Genomic DNA, 15364 nt, shown 5'->3' on the forward strand with positions numbered 1-15364 from the left:
ATTTCTTAATAGAGACGGGGTTTCACCGTGTTAGCCAGGATAGTCTCGATCTCCTGACCTCGTGATCCGCCCGTCTCGGCCTCCCAAAGTGCTGGGATTACAGGCTTGAGCCACCGCGCCCGGCCTATTTTTCGTATTTTTAGTAGAGACAGAGTTTCACCATGTTGTCGCCAGGAGTTTGAGACCAGCCTGGCCTCAAGTGATCCACCTGCCTTGGCCCCTCAAAGTGCTGGGATTACAGGCATAAGCCACCACTACCTGGCCTACTGCATTTTAATTATGCATTCCTCAGTCGTTTAGATTGTTTTCACGTTTGGCCTATTATGAATAATATTCCTATGAACATTCGTGTGTAAATTTTTGTGTGGGCATGTGTTTTCATTTCTGCTAGGATTTGAATTGCTGGGTTATATGGTAACTTCATGTTTAATTTTTTTAAGAATTGCCAAACTGCTTGCCATTCCCACCAGCAGTGTATGAGAGTTCTAGTTTCTGTACATCCTTGCCAACACTTGCTATTATCTGAGATTTTGATTATAGTCATGCTAGTGGATAGTGGGTGTGTTTTGATTTGCTTTCTTTGGTCACCCACGCTGGAGTGCAGTGGTGCAGTCATAGCTCACTGCAGCCTCCAGCTCCTGGGCTCAAGCAATCCTCCCACCTCAGCCTGTCGAGTAGCTGGGACTACAGGCACACACCACTGAACCTGGCTAATTTTTCTATTTTTTTGTAGAGATGAGGGTCTTGTTATGTTGCTTTTGCTGATCTGGAGCTCTTGGGCTCAAACAATCATCCCAACTCGGCCTCCCAAAGTGCTAGGATCACAGGCATGAGCCACAGTGCCTGGCCTTGCATTTTCTTAGTGGCTAATGATGTTGAGCACCTTTTCATGTCCTTATTGGCCATTTGTATATCTTTGGAGAAATATCTATTCCAATCTTTGGCCCATTTTTAAATTGGGGTATTTATCTTTTTATTATTGAGTTGTAAGAGTTCTTTATATATTCTAGCTGCAAATCACTTATCAGATATGATTTGCAAATTTTTTTTTCCCCATTCTCTGGTTGTCTTTTCACTTTCTTTTTTGTTTGTGGTTGGTTTTTGTTTTTTGAGACAAGGTCTTACTCTGTCCCTCAGGCTAGAGTGTAGAGGGGGGATCTTGGCTCACTGCAACCTCTGCCTCCCAGGTCCAAGCGTTCTTCCCACCTCAGCCTCCTGAGTAGCTGGGACCATAGAGGCAAGCCACCACATCCGACTAATTTTTGTATTGTTTATAAAGATGAGGCTTCACTATTCTGCCCAGGCTGGTCTCGAATTCCTGAGCTCCAGCAATCCGCCTGCCTCAGCCTCCCAAAGTGGCGTGAGCCACTGCGCCTGGCCTTTTTCATTTATTTATTTAATTTTTAGAGACAGGGTCTCACTCTGTTGCCCAGACTGAAGTACAGTGGCATGATCATAGCTCACTGCAGTTTCAAACTACTGGGCCCAGTGGATCCTCCTGCCTCAGCCTCCTGAGTATCTGGGACTACAGGCACACACCGCCACACCTGTTTTTTTTTTTTTTTTTTTTTTTTAGTGTTTTATTTTAAAGACAGGGGTCTTGCTATGTTGCTGAGGCTGGTTTTGAACTCCTGACCCCATTGATCCTCCTGCCTTGGCCTCCCAAAGCTCTGATATTACATGTGTGAGCCACCTTGCCTGGCTTTGAGTAATTTTATTTTACCGCAGTAGACATCTCCTTGAAGGCAAGCGTTTCCCCCAATTCTTAGCACCGTATTTGGCACACAATAGGAGCTTAATAAATATTTGCCATAAGAATGAATGCTCAGAAACTCCACTATTACATCCTATCTGCTCAACAACTCCCTGGAAAAGAGATTTTTTTTTTATGGTTACTATAAAAGGCCCAGATTAGTATTTCATTGGCCTAACTTGGATCACGTGCTCATCCCTGAACCAATAAATGGGGCTGAAGGGATGAAATATGCTAATTGGCCAGCTCTGGTCACGTGTCCATTTTTGGAGCCAGGGGAGTGGGGAGGGCTATTTTCCTGAATTGAGAATAGGGTGAACTGGTTCCCTGAAGACTAACCAAGACGCTAATGCAAAGCAGGACACTCCTACTGGGCAGGCAAAAATGATAGAGGCTCAGAGAAGTAAAATAACTTGCCCAAGGGCCATAGAGCTTTAAGCAGTAGCATCTTTTTTTTTTTTTCAATCTTGCTTTGGGCTTGGACAGACTAGTTCAGCATCTTTGATCTTCCCTTCCTGCCTGACTGCCCCAGGGTCAGAATTCTAGGTGCAATTTTGTCTTTTGCCAAAAGCTGGAGTTTACTCTCTTGGGCGTTTATAAATAAGGAAAAAAGTTCTTTGAAGAGCCTGAACTTTGAAATCAGAGAAGTCTGGATTTTAGTGCTGGCTCCGCCTTTTCTAACTGCCTCACCTGGCGCATGTTATTATCTCTTTAAGTCTCAGTTTTGTTCTTTTTTATTATTTTTGTTTGTTTGTTTGTTTGTTTGTTTGCGACGGAGTCTCACTCTTTCACCCAGGCTGGAGTACAGTGGCACGATCTCGGCTCACTGCAACTTCTGCCTCCAGGGTTCAAGCATTCTCGTGCCTCAGCCTCCAGAGTAGCTGGGACTACAGGCGCGCCCGGCTACTTTTTTGTATTTTTAGTAAAGACGGGGTTTCACCATGTTGGCCAGGCTGGTCTCGAGCTCCTGACCTCAAGAGATCTGTCGGCCCCGGCCTCCCAAAGTGCTGGGAAGATGGAATGAGAGAAATCCCTCAATAAATGTCACTCACTGTTACTACTTTTATATCGAGAATGTGTGGAATTTCTAAAATTTCACTAACGAAGTATCTAGAAGGACCTAATATCAAAGTGTTCACAGCAGTTATTAGTTTTAATTCGTTTTCTTCTTTATACCGTATCCACTCTACCACTCATGCCACAGGTATTAAGCATCTGTGTGCCACCCAGGCCCTGTGTCAAGAGTTAGGAATAACTAGAGGAGATACTAATTTTAAAACTACACAAATAATTGCAATCGTCATACGTGCCTGTTTTTACAAAGCAGAAATCAGGAAAAATAAAGTATTTCCGATAAAACATATTTTAAGGTTATGTACAGAGATGTATACAAACAAGCGATGGGCTTGGATCACTAGTGATTTTGGAAAGGACAGGAATACAGGAACTAAGCGAGGAGCTGGCAAGAGAGGCGGGAGAGGACGGAAGTTGGTCACTCCCTTGAATTGCTCCCTCGCTGCCGGATGCTAGGCCAGCCTTGAGCGGGAGAACCAGACACTGTGTACTCAGCAGGGGGAGTCAGGACTTAGCGCTAACCATTGCACCTGGGGCTAGGAGCCAGCGCCGGAGCCAGGAGGCCCGCTCGGCGGCTGCAGACGCTGTGACGGCCACCTGGGGGCGGCCACGTGAGCGCCACGCCGTGAGCCCGCCAGGCCAGCCCCGCCCCTGCCCGCCTGCTTCTGCTCAACCTAGCCCAGCCCTAGCTCCAGCCTCAGCTCCCCTCCTGCCCGGATCGAGCGCCCGCACTCCCGGCCCTGCAGCCATCCGAGTCCGGCTCGCTGTAGCCTGCACGCGAGTCCCTGGCACGCGCCTCTCGCATCCCGGGATCGTCCTAGCGGCCCCCGCGCCCTTCCTGGGATCACTCCGGCGGCCCCGAGCCCCGGGATCGGTCCATCTGCCCCGCGTGGCCCCAGCTGCGTGCCCGGAGCGCCAGCCAGCGCGCCCCGCTCTCCGCTCCCCGGCACTCTCGGGGGGCCCGCCCGCCCTGCACCCTGGAGCTCCGGGCCGCGAGCCTCTGCCAACTCCTCTGGATCCTTGCGGCCGTGAACAGCGGCTGCCGCGCCTGTCTGCCCGAGGGAGGTAGGTGTGGACGGCGGCCGCCAAGGCTGTGGGGGGCTGGGAGCGGGCGCTGCAGGCGTCTGGAGCGTGCTGGGTCTGGGCTTGGGAATGGGGCCGGAGAAGGCATGGAAGGAGAGTGTGGGGGCGCTTCTCCTCTGGTTGGTAAACTCTCTGGGGCTCAGTGCTTGCTTTGGTGAAATGGGGAAGTTGTGCGGATTAACGGCGATGTGGATATGGAAAGCAATTGGCAAGCAATGGGCGGTGATCTGGCTGCAAGTGACAGATAGTTTGGGGGCCTCTGCCCGAGACGCCCTCGGGGCCCGTAGGAGGGTGGGCGTATCGCTGCCTTCCTGTCCCCTGCAGGGCTCAGAGCCACATCCCCCACCCTTTCCCCTGACCTAGAGGCCTGCGTCAGCCCGAATTCCCGGAACCTCCAGGACTGTGTAGACGCGCCCTTGCAGCATTGTTGGCTGCGGGAGTTCGCTTGTTGGCAGGCGCCGCTGACTTGTGCGCCAAGGGGCTGGGCATTAATAAGCTGGTGGCCGCGCAGGGGTGGGGACCTCCTGGGTAAGCCCCGGCCTAGATCCTAGATCCCCCGGCCTGGGGGATTTCGGGGAAACAGCCCAGCTGCTCCCTGAGTGTGACAGATGGGCCGCATGGGGAAGTGAGATCTGCCCAGAGGGACGGTCCTAGGGAGCCCGACCTCTGGGACCTCGGTGGTGGGCGCTTCTTTAGCCAGGAAAGCAGGAAACACTAGGGCTGGAGTCCTGGGTTGGAATTCTAGCTCATTTGTGCTCTCTGGCCCTCGGTTTTCTCATCGGTAAAATGGGTACAGTATTAGTATCTACCACTTGGTGTCCTTGGAAAAAGTAGATGAATATGTATATGTCAGGTGCTTGAAACAGTGCCTGGCACACAGTGTGATAGTCTGTGGCCCCGGGAGACATCTGATGGCCGAGGGCCCTATGGTCAGGGGCCCTGGACAGGCTGTGAAGTCGCAGGGAATTGAGTCACCTAGTCTATCCTAATGTTTTTACCGAGGAGGAAACCGAGGGTCAGAGTGATCCCCAAGCCCACAGAACCTCCCTCAGAGGAAACCAGTCACATAAACAGATTCTAAAAAGCGAGATGGAGTAAATGGGAATACAGAGCAAACAGGTGGGAGCTGAGAATGCCCACTGTGTGTGTAAAGGGGAGAGGGTGATGTTTAAGCTGAGCTGGGAAGAGGCAAGTGGAAGGAAGGTAGAGTTCAGAGATGGCATATGCAGGTGTCTTCCTTCTCTGTGGCCTCCACAGCACCCGATGTTCATTCCTTTGTTCAGCTATTAATTCAACAAATACAGTAAAACCTCTCAACGACATGAATTTCAGTGTAACATGGCTGGGATTGGCGTCCGCCCTCCTCTCAGCCCCATTTCTCAAAGAAGTGGGTGCGGTCCGAAGTTCTTACCCTCTGCAGGGAATGGGGAGGCCAGAAGTCAGAACTGAGATGATCACAGTTTACACATACTGGTGTACATTTTAAGAGCTACCGGTTTTTTGGGCGAGGGGCGCAGTGGCTCAGGCCTATAATCTCAATACTTTGGGAGACTGAGGCGGGTGGATCACCTGAGGTCAGGAGTTTGAGACCAGCCTGGCCAACATAGGGAGCCACCATTTCTATTAAAAATACAAAAATTAGCTGGGCATGTAGGCATTAGCCTGTAATCCCAGCTACTCGGGAGGCTGAGGCAGGAGAATTGAGAATCATTTGAACCCAGGAGGCATAGGTTGCAGTGAGCTGAGATGGCACCACTGTACTCCAGCCTGGGCAGCAAAGCGAGACTGTCTCAAAAAATAAAATAAGAAAGATCCGGCTGGGCGCGGTGGCTCAAGCCTGTAATCCCAGCACTTTGGGAGGCCGAGATGGGCGGATCACGAGGTCAGGAGATCGAGACCATCCTGGCTAACCCGGTGAAACGCCATCTCTACTAAAAAATACAAAAAAACTAGCCGGGCGAGGTGGCGGGCACCTGTAGTCCCAGCTACTCGGGAGGCTGAGGCAGGAGAATGGCATAAACCCGGGAGGCAGAGCTTGCAGTGAGCTGAGATCTGGGGACTGCACTCCAGCCTGAGCCAGAGCGAGACTCCGTCTCAAAAAAAAAAATAAAATAAGAAAGATTCACCATTTTTTTTCTTGTGCTTTTTGTAACTGAACAGTACTTTTTGGCTGATTAAGGATATATCACTGGCTGGGTGCGGTGGCTCATGCCTGTAATCCCAGCCACTCTGGGAGGCCGAGGCGGGAGGATTGCTTGAGCCCAGAAGTTCAAGACCAGCCTGGCTGACAGGGTGAAACCTGGTGTCTATTTAAAATTTTAAAAAATCGCTGATTTGCTTTTAAAACATTTTACTGTATTATGTGGCAGAGAAAGCTATGGGTCACCAGTATCCATGTTCTCATCCTCCTGGGGCGCTCCCTGGATGAATTTTCCCAGGCTCCCTTATCATTCAGTAGGGCCACAAAGCTGAGTTTTCGCTGATGAAACGTGTGTCCATTTCAAGCCTCGACCCTAAAAACCTCTCATTCTTTCCTCATTTGTTGGACAAGTCAAGGGGACTTTGAAGGCCTAGAGGAGGGCAGAGCCTCAAGCCAGAAGGAGCATTTTTTGTTTTTTGTTTTTGAGATGGAATCTTGCTTTGTCACCCAGGCTGGAGTGCAGTAGTGCGATCTCAGCTCACTACAACCTCTGCCTCCCAGGTTCAGGTGATTCTCCTGCCTCAGCCTCCTGAGTCTGAGCTGGGACTACAGGCGCATGCCACCATGCTCAGCTAATTTTTGTATTTTTAGTAGAGACGGGATTTCACTGTGTTGGCCAGGCTGGTCTCAAACTCCTGACCTCACGTGATCCACCCACCTCTTTCTAGTGCTGGGATTACAGGCGTGAGCCACCACGCCCACCCAGGAAGCCCGGGAAGGGTGTCTTTAGGGTTGTTATCTTGTGTGGGAGAGTCCCCAAAGCAGTCTCGTTCCGTCTTTGGCAGGGTTGGTGTCTGGTTGCTGGGACTCTGGGAGCTATGAGAAGAAAGCCAAGGGTGAACAGCGGAAGCTTGGACTTGTTCAAGCTCATTCTCCAGGATTCACTATTTCTGGTCCAGTTCTTACACCTGCAGCAGAACAACTGAATGATCAGGGCTATAGCCAAAGTTATAGCAGCTGGTTGAACTAATGTAAAAGAATCAAAGTGTTTTTTGTTGAGGAAGATTGGTTCTGCTGACGTAAAAGCTGCGGGTCATTACCCCAATGAACTGAGAAGGCTCCTAGAAGGTGGTTAGAGTGATGACCTTGTCTACACCTGGGATGAAGGCGGCCTGGGCCTTAAAGTGTTGCTAGATCAAATGCTTGCAGCTGAGGCTGATGAGCACAAGCAAGGAGGCTTCTTTTTTATTGTTGTTTTGAGACAGGGTCTTGCTCTGCACACAGGCTGGGGTGCAGTGGCACGGTCACAGCTCACTGCAGCCTGGAATTCCTCGGCTCAAGTGATCCTCCTGCCTCAGCCTCCCAAGTAGCTGGGACTACAGACATGAGCTACCACCACGCCTGGCTAACTTTTAATTTTAGTGTAGAGATGGGGTTTCACTCTGTTGCCCAAGCTGGGCTTGAACTCTGGGCTCAAGCAGTTCTTCTGCCTCGGCCTCCCAAAGTGTTAGGATCACAGGCATGAGCCGTGCCCAACCGTAAGAAGGCTTCACACAAAGGAAGGAATGAGTCACTAACACGCTGATGATAAAGCAGAAGATAACAGTCCCCCCCACAACCCCCAAAGTCCCAGGGCTGTGGAACTCCTAGAGAAGCGTTTCAAATGGCTGCAGAGTCAGAGGGTGGATGGCGTTCTGTTCTCCAGCTGTGAAGCTTTCGAGATCTAGCAAGGACTAGCAAGCCAGAGGAAGCACCTGGAAGTAGGTGGCTAAACTGAAGAAAATTGCCCTAGGCCAGTGTTCCTCTAACTTCAGTGCATACCAGCATCCCCAGGAGGACTTGCTTACACTTTGATTGCTGGACCCATCCCCAGCGTTTAATTTAGTAGGTCTGTAGTGAGGCTTGAGAATTTGCATTTCCAGCAAGTTGCCAGGTGAGGCTGCTGCAGTGGCTGCAGTGGCTGCTGCGGCAGCTGGTCCCATACTTTTAAAAGCGCTGGTTAAGGAAGCGATGACTGCTTTGAAAGCCCTGGATTCAGCCCGCACCAGCTTCGAACCCAACTCTAGTCATGTGATTTGCGGCAAGTCACATAACCTTTCTGTTCCTTAGTTTTCTCATCTGTAGAGTGAAGCTAAGAGCGACTACCTCCTGGGGTTCAGGGGAGGCTTCCTGGAGAAGATGGCATCTAAGCTGAGACCTGAGGGATGAGCAGACAAGTTGGCCAGGGGATGGATAGGACAGGCTGGGGTGTGTACCAGACAGAAGGCATAGCATGTTCAGAGCCCAAGGAGGAAGGAGCACATGCCTTCTAGGGAGCTGAGAGGAGTTATGTAGCAAGTGCTTTGTAAGTGATACTGAAATGCTACCAATCTGTTCTGGGCAGGATTGCAGTGGAGAGGAAGCCAACCAGGGTATGGAAAATGGGTTGCTGGATGGACTGAGACATAGTACAAGTTATTTGTGCTCTTCTTTCATTGGCCAGAATGCAGTCACATGACCTTACCTAGCTGCAAGGGATGCTGGGAAACGTAGTCCCTGGCCTGGCAGGGGAGAAAGGATTCCTGGAGGAAAGCCAACTCTCTGTGCCACTGTGGTTTTCAGGTCCCCTCTCTCACTTCTTCTCCACCTTGCTCACTTTGCTCTGCTCTGTTGGGTTAATGAATTTTACAGATGAAGAAGCTGAGGTTCAGAGAGGTTAAGTAATTTCCCCAGCATTCCTCAGCTGATTGTGACAGGGCCAGGAATTGAATTCATCCCAAAGGCCTTGTTTGGCTAGATCTGGTTTTGGTGCTTTTCAGATCCTCCATGAGCCAGTCTTTCCCACTACAGCCTCAGCCATGTCATTGGACTAAGTAACCCCTATGTGGTTACAACACAGTAGTTTTTTTGTTTTTGTTTTTGTTTTTGCGGAGGTCTGGGGGCAGGGGGATAGAGTCTTGCCCTGCCGCCCAGGCTGGAGTGCAGTGACACAGTCTTGGCTCACTGCAACCTCTGCCTCCTTGGTTCAAGTGATTCTCGAGCTTCAGCCTCCCAAGTAGCTGGGACTATATAGGTCGTGCGCCACCACGCCTGGCTAATTTTTTAACTTTTGGTAGAGATGGGGTTTCGCCATGTTGCTCAGGCTGGTCTCGAACTCCTCGCCTCAAGCGATCTACCTGCCTCGGCCTCCCAAAGTGCTGGGATTACAGGGGTCAACCACCGTGCCTAGCCACAACACAAAAGTCCTTCTGTTTCTCCATTATATCAGCAAGAAACTGCCAGCTTTTCTTCACTTACTCGTTCATTCATGCAGCACGCACTTGTGCATTTATGGTGTGTGCCAGGCATTGTGCTTTGGGCTGGGAGCTGCAGAGGAACAAGACACGGTCCCTTTTGTTCAAGACACTCACGTGGTCTGGCCACCGAGAGGGCTGGGCACACAGAGTTCATGTGAGAAGTGAGACGTGCTGTGTCCCTGAGCTCACCCACCAGGAGTACAGAATGTACCGTAGACACGCAGAGGGTGCCCAGCAAGTGGTTAAACATTACAATTCAAGCTCCCTTGTGCATTTTGCTAATCAAAGCTATAATTATGATATTTTGTGTTTCATATTCCGAAATGCAGTTTTCAGATTCATGAAACAATAAAATAGCCCTTGCATGATGACAATTTTATATGCAGAAAACACAGTGTACTGCAATGATATTTTTACGAGCCTTTAGCAGAGCAAATGATGACATATCTCTGGCTTCTGCAGCAGGTTGCTGTTTACATTGGTTAAGTTAGTTGATTTCTCTGTCTCTTTTTTTTTTTTTTTTTTTGAGACAGAGTCTTGCTCTGTCACCCAGGCTAGAGTACAGTGGCACAATCTCGGCTCACTGCAACCTCCGCCTCCTAGGTTCAAGCGATTCTTCTGCCTTGGCCTCCTAAGTAGCTGGGATTACAGGTGCACACCACCACACCCAGCTAGTTTTTGTATTTTTAGTAGAGGTGGGGTTTTCACCATGTTGATCAGGTCTCAAACTCCTGACCTCGTGATCCACCCGCCCCGGCCTCCTGAAGTGCTGGGATTACAGGTGTGAGCTACCGCACCTGACCTTGTCTGTCTCTTTATGGTATGTGGGGAGATTTGTTTTTAAAGGGAAAAGGGGAAGAGAGGGTTGGGGAGGGCTCCTTAAAATTATACCAGAGGCTGGACACAGCTGCTCACACCTGTAATTCCAACATTTGGGGAGGCTGAGGCTAGAGGATCACTTGAGCCCGGGAGCGGTAAGACACCATCTCTATAAAAAATTTTTTTAAATAAGTCAGGCATGGTGGCACATGCCTGTAGTCCCAGCTACTCGGGAGGCTGAGGCGGGAGGATCCCTTGAGCCCAGGAATTCGAGGATGCAGTGAGCTGTGATTATGCCAATGGACTCCAGCCTGGACGAAAGAGCAAGACACCCACCCAGTCTCTTAAAAAAGAAAAAAAAAGAGCCCAGGCACGGTGGCTTATGCCTGTAATCCCAGCACTTTGGGAGGCTGAGATGGGCGGATCACCTGAGGTCAGGAGTTCAAGATCAGCCTGGGCGACATGGTGAAACCCCATCTCTACTAAAATGCAAAAATGAGCTGGGCATGGTGGCACACACCTGTCATCCCAGCTACTCAGGAGGCTGAGGCACAAGAATCACTTGAACGCGGGAGGTGGAGGTTGCAGTGAGCCAAGATTTAGCCACTGCACTCCAACCTAGGCAATAGAGTGAGACTCCATCTCAAAAAACAAAAGAAAGAAATTCCACCAGATTCATTCTAGAGCTGGGTTTCTCAGCCTCAGCACTGACATTGGGCCAGATCTTCTTCATTGTAGGGTACTGTTCTATTTATTTTAGGATGTTTAGCAGCATCCCTGACCTCTATCCACTAGATGCTAATTGCACCCCTAGAGTTGCAACAACCAGAAACGTCTCTAGACGTTGCCAAATGTCCCTTGAGGGAGCAAAATTGCCCAAGGTTGAGAGCCGCTGTTCAGGACTTTGTTTCCGATTGCTGCTGTAACAAATTGCTGCAATTACTTAGCGGCTTTGAAACAACAAATTTATTATCTTATAGTTCCTGGAGATCAGAAGTTCTAAAATCTAGGAGTCAGCATTGTTGTGTTCCTTCTGGAGGCCCCAGGAGAAAATCGGTTTCTTTGTCTTGTCCAGATTCTAGGAGCTGTCCTCATTCCTTGGGCTCCTGGCCCCTCTCTCCATCTTTGAAGCCAGCAGTGTGGCAACTTCACACCTTTCTGTCTTTGGTCACATCTCTTCCTCTAACTCTGACCCTTCTACCTCCTTTTTCTTTTTTGGAGACAGAGTCTTGCTCTGTCACCCAGACTGGAGTACAGTGGAGTGATCTCGGCTCACTGCAAGCTCTGCCTCCCAGGTTCATGCCCTTCTCCTGCCTCAGCCTCCTGAGTTCTGGGACCACAGGCGCACGCTGCCACGCCTGGCTAATTTTTTTGTATTCTTAGTAGAGACGGGGTTTCACCATGTTAACCAGGATGGTTTCGATCTCCTGACCTGGTGATCCGCTCGCCTCGCCCTCTCACAGTGCTGGCATTACAGGTGTGAGCCACCGCGCCTGGCCTTCTCTACCTCCTTTTTATAAGGATCCTTGTGATTACACTGGGCTCACGGGATAATCCACGACTGTCTCCCATCTTAAGATCCTTAATCACATCTTCGAAGTCCCTTTGGCCATATAAGGTAACATATTCACAGGTTCCAGGGATTAGGATATAGACATCTTAGGGGGACCGTTTTTCTGCCTGCCACATAGACAGTTTGGCCTCAGGGTATAATGAAATTTGCTTATGGAGGGCTTGTAGGGAGCGAAGTGATTTAGGGAGCCGGAGACTGGGGGATTATTGGGGCATAATAGCAGCTAGTACTTTTGAGAGTCAAGTCTATCCCAGACACCATGTGCCTAATCTCATCGTATCCTCAGAGCAACCCCTGCAGGGGTACTGTTTAGCTGACCCCTGTTTACAGAGGAGGCAACTATCCAAGGAAGGCTTTCTGGAGGCCAGGTGCAGTAGCTCATGCGTGTATCAACTTTGGGAGGTCGAGGCAGGAGGATCGCTTGGGGCCAGGAGTTCAGAGGCAAGAGGATTAATTGAGCTTGGGAGACTGAGGCTGCAGTCAGCCATGATTGCACCACTGCACTCCAGCCTGGGTGACAGAGTGAGACCCTGTCTCAAAAAAAAAAAAAAAAAAAGAGACCAGAGACCAGCCTGGGCAATGTAGGGAGATGCTCATCTCTACAAAACTAAAATAACGTAATTAGCCAGATGTGGGTGGTATGCACCTGTCGTCCCAGGTACTCTGGAGGCTGAGGTGGGAGGATCACTTGAGCCCAGGAGTTGGAGGCTGCAGTGAGCTATGATTGCACCACTGCACTGCAGCCTGGCCAACAGAGCCAGACTCTCTCTCAACGACGACAACAACTACAACAACAACAACAACAATAATACAACAAACCCAAAAGAGACAAACAAGAAAGGCTCTCCGGAGGAGGTCAAAATTTGAGCTGCGTCTTGAAGAGATTAAAGGGTTTTGCTAGTGAGTGGGAAAGGGATTCCAGGCAGAGGTGTTACTGGTGGGAGGGTGTCCATGTTCTTGGCGTTTTAAGCAAACAATTGGACAAAACACACGAACAAAGGAAGGAAAGAATAAAGCAATGAAAGCAAATATTTACGGAAAACAAAAGTACACTCCACAGGGTGGGAGTGGGCTCAAGCAGGTGGCTTACAGAACTGCCTGGGGTTTAAACACCCTCTAGAGGTTTCCCGTTGGTTACTTGATGTATGCCCTATGTAAATGAAGTAGTGGCCTGGGATCAGTCTGATAGGTTGTGGAAAGCCACCAATCAGAGGCTGAAGTGAAGTTACAAATGAAGTCTCCTATACAAATGAAGACTTGGCCAGCACCAGCCTGATTGGTTGTGGGAAGGGACCAATCAGAGATAATTTCAGTTTTTCATCTGCCATGCAGAAAAGTTGGGGGTTGCAAAGGGAGTAGCTTCTGTTCCTTTTGTTACTTGGGCGTGGAAAATTGGGATTTTCCTTTTGATTTAGTTTTAGGAGGTCAGCCTGAATCGGCCTCAGTTCCCTGCCTCCAGACCCTATTCTCCTGCCTCAGGGGCACCTGCAGATAGATACAAGGGCAAGGAGGTGAGGAGAATTTGGTGGTGCATGGAGATTGATTCTTGGACTTGGAAACTTGGGAAGCTGAGATGGCAGGGAGGAAGGGATGGATGGGCTTGATTCTGTAAATTGGTTCTTTCATTCTGATGTAAGGTGTACTATTTCTCTCAATAGTTTAAATAAATGTTTATGAGCACCCACTATATGCTAGGGGTACAGACATTAATAAGACAGTGATGTGAACTCTTAGCATGATACTTGACTTAATCACTCCTAATGCTGCACCCCAGTAAATAAACACTGAGCAGCCAGGTGCAGTGGCTCATGCCTGTAATCCCAACACTTTGGGATGCTGAGGCGGATCACTTGAGGTCAGGAGTTCAAGACCAGCCTGACCAACATGGTGAAACCCCATCTCTCCTAAAAATACAAAAATTAGCCAGGCATGGTGGCGGGTGACTGTAATCCCAGCTACTCAGGAGGCTGAGGCAGGAGAATCACTTGAACCCGGGAGGCAGAGGTTGCAGTGAGCCGAGATCGCACCACTGCACTCCAGCCTGGGTAACAGAGCGAGACTCTGTCTCAAAACAAAAGAAACACTAAACAGAAAGGTATTTGAATTCATGTTGAGCACCTGTGCACTGAAGGCAATGCAAGGTATGGGGTGAGGGATGGAGACAGCAGTGCAGACCTTAGGATGTCACAGCCTGCCTGACAAGTCTATTGTCTAGAACAGGGTCACAGCTCCTGATGGTGGGACCCAGGATTCAAATCCTGGTCATGCAGCTGTAGAGCAATTAGCTGTTAGCCACTGTATTGGGCTTTGGTTTTTGTTTCTTGTTTGAAGGAAACCGGGGACTCTAACTAAGGTTTAAAATATCTTCAGAACCAGCCAGGTGCAGCCCTCAACAGCCTAGTGCTGTGCAGTTCCGCTCCCTTAAGGCTGCCTTTTCAGGGATAGACTGTCACTTCTGGACCTAGCAGCTCCTGTCATTATCAAAGGAGAGTCCAGTGTAGCACCTGGTGTGCAGTCAGTCTTTCACATGCATTGTCTTTCTTATTTCCATAGAAATTATGCCTTTTTGAGGTTGATAAGCTTTTGAGGTTGATAAGCAGAAGAACTTCTTATCTGCTTTTTTTTTTTTTTTTTGAGACAGAGTCTTGCTCTGTCACCCAGGCTAGAGTGCAGTGGCGCCATCTTGGCTCACCGCAAGCTCCGCCTCCCAGGTTCACGCCATTCTCCTGCCTCAGCCTCTCAAGTAGCTGGGACTACAGGCGCCCGCCACCATGCCTGGCTAATTTTTTGTATTTTTAGTAGAGACAGGGTTTCACCATGTTAGCCAGGATGGTCTCGATCTGCTGACTTCGTGATCCGCCCGCCTCGGCCTCCCAAAATGTTGGGATTACAGGCGTGAGTCTCCGCGCCCGGCCACTCTTCTGCTTTCTTTTTTTTTTTTTTTTTTTTTTTTTTTTTTTTTTTTTGAGACGGAGTCTCGCTCTGTCGCCCAGGCTGGAGTGCAGTGGTGCAATCTCAGCTCACTGCAAGCTCCGCCTCCCGGGTTCACGCCATTCTCCTGCCTCAGCCTCCCGAGTAGCTGGGACTACAGGCGCCCGCCACTGCGCCCGGCTAATTTTTTGTATTTTTAGTAGAGACTGGGTTTCACCATGGTCTCGATCTCCTGACCTTGTGATCCGCCCGCCTCGGCCTCCCAAAGTGCTGGGATTACAGGCGTGAGCCACCGCGCCCGGCCACTCTTCTGCTTTCTTATCACGCATTCACAACACACAAGCCACACCGTCCCTTCTCTGAATTCGTGCTAAACTGTGAGAAACTCAGCTTCTTCTAGTTTGTGGAATAAGAGTGTTCTTGGCATGGTATGTAAAGGAAGCAGACGGCTGGGCACTGTGACTCAGCCTGTAATCTCAACACTTTGGGAGGTTGAGGCGGGAGGATCACTTGAGACCAGGGGCTCGAGACCAGCCTAGGCAACAGAGCAAGACCCCGTCTGTAATAAATAAATAAAGGAACCAGAAGAAGACCTACCAGTGTAGGGATAGGGTGGGAAAGGGAAGTAGTAAGGGGAAGTAGAGCTAAAGTCTCATTTATCATACCTGGAAATCAGAAGATAGAATCAAAATAGATAAATTAAGAAATAATCAGGG

At 49.6% G+C, this 15364-nt stretch overlaps 1 protein-coding gene across 2 annotated transcripts in view; it reads left to right on the plus strand.

Annotated features, from left to right (window-relative positions):
- The first annotated feature begins 3318 nt into the window (after positions 1–3318).
- The window catches only part of EEF2K (eukaryotic elongation factor 2 kinase), an 86170-nt gene continuing 74124 nt past the window's right edge, over positions 3319–15364 (plus strand). The window contains exon 1 of one of the 2 annotated variants that reach the window (XM_073015229.1): positions 3319–3892. The gene's annotated coding sequence lies outside the window, so the exon portion shown is untranslated. The remainder of the gene's footprint in view (positions 3893–15364) is intronic. The other variant, XM_073015228.1, reaches the window with a different exon arrangement.

This window comes from Chlorocebus sabaeus, chromosome 5, assembly GCF_047675955.1.
Source record: "Chlorocebus sabaeus isolate Y175 chromosome 5, mChlSab1.0.hap1, whole genome shotgun sequence".
NCBI lineage: Eukaryota > Metazoa > Chordata > Mammalia > Primates > Cercopithecidae > Chlorocebus > Chlorocebus sabaeus.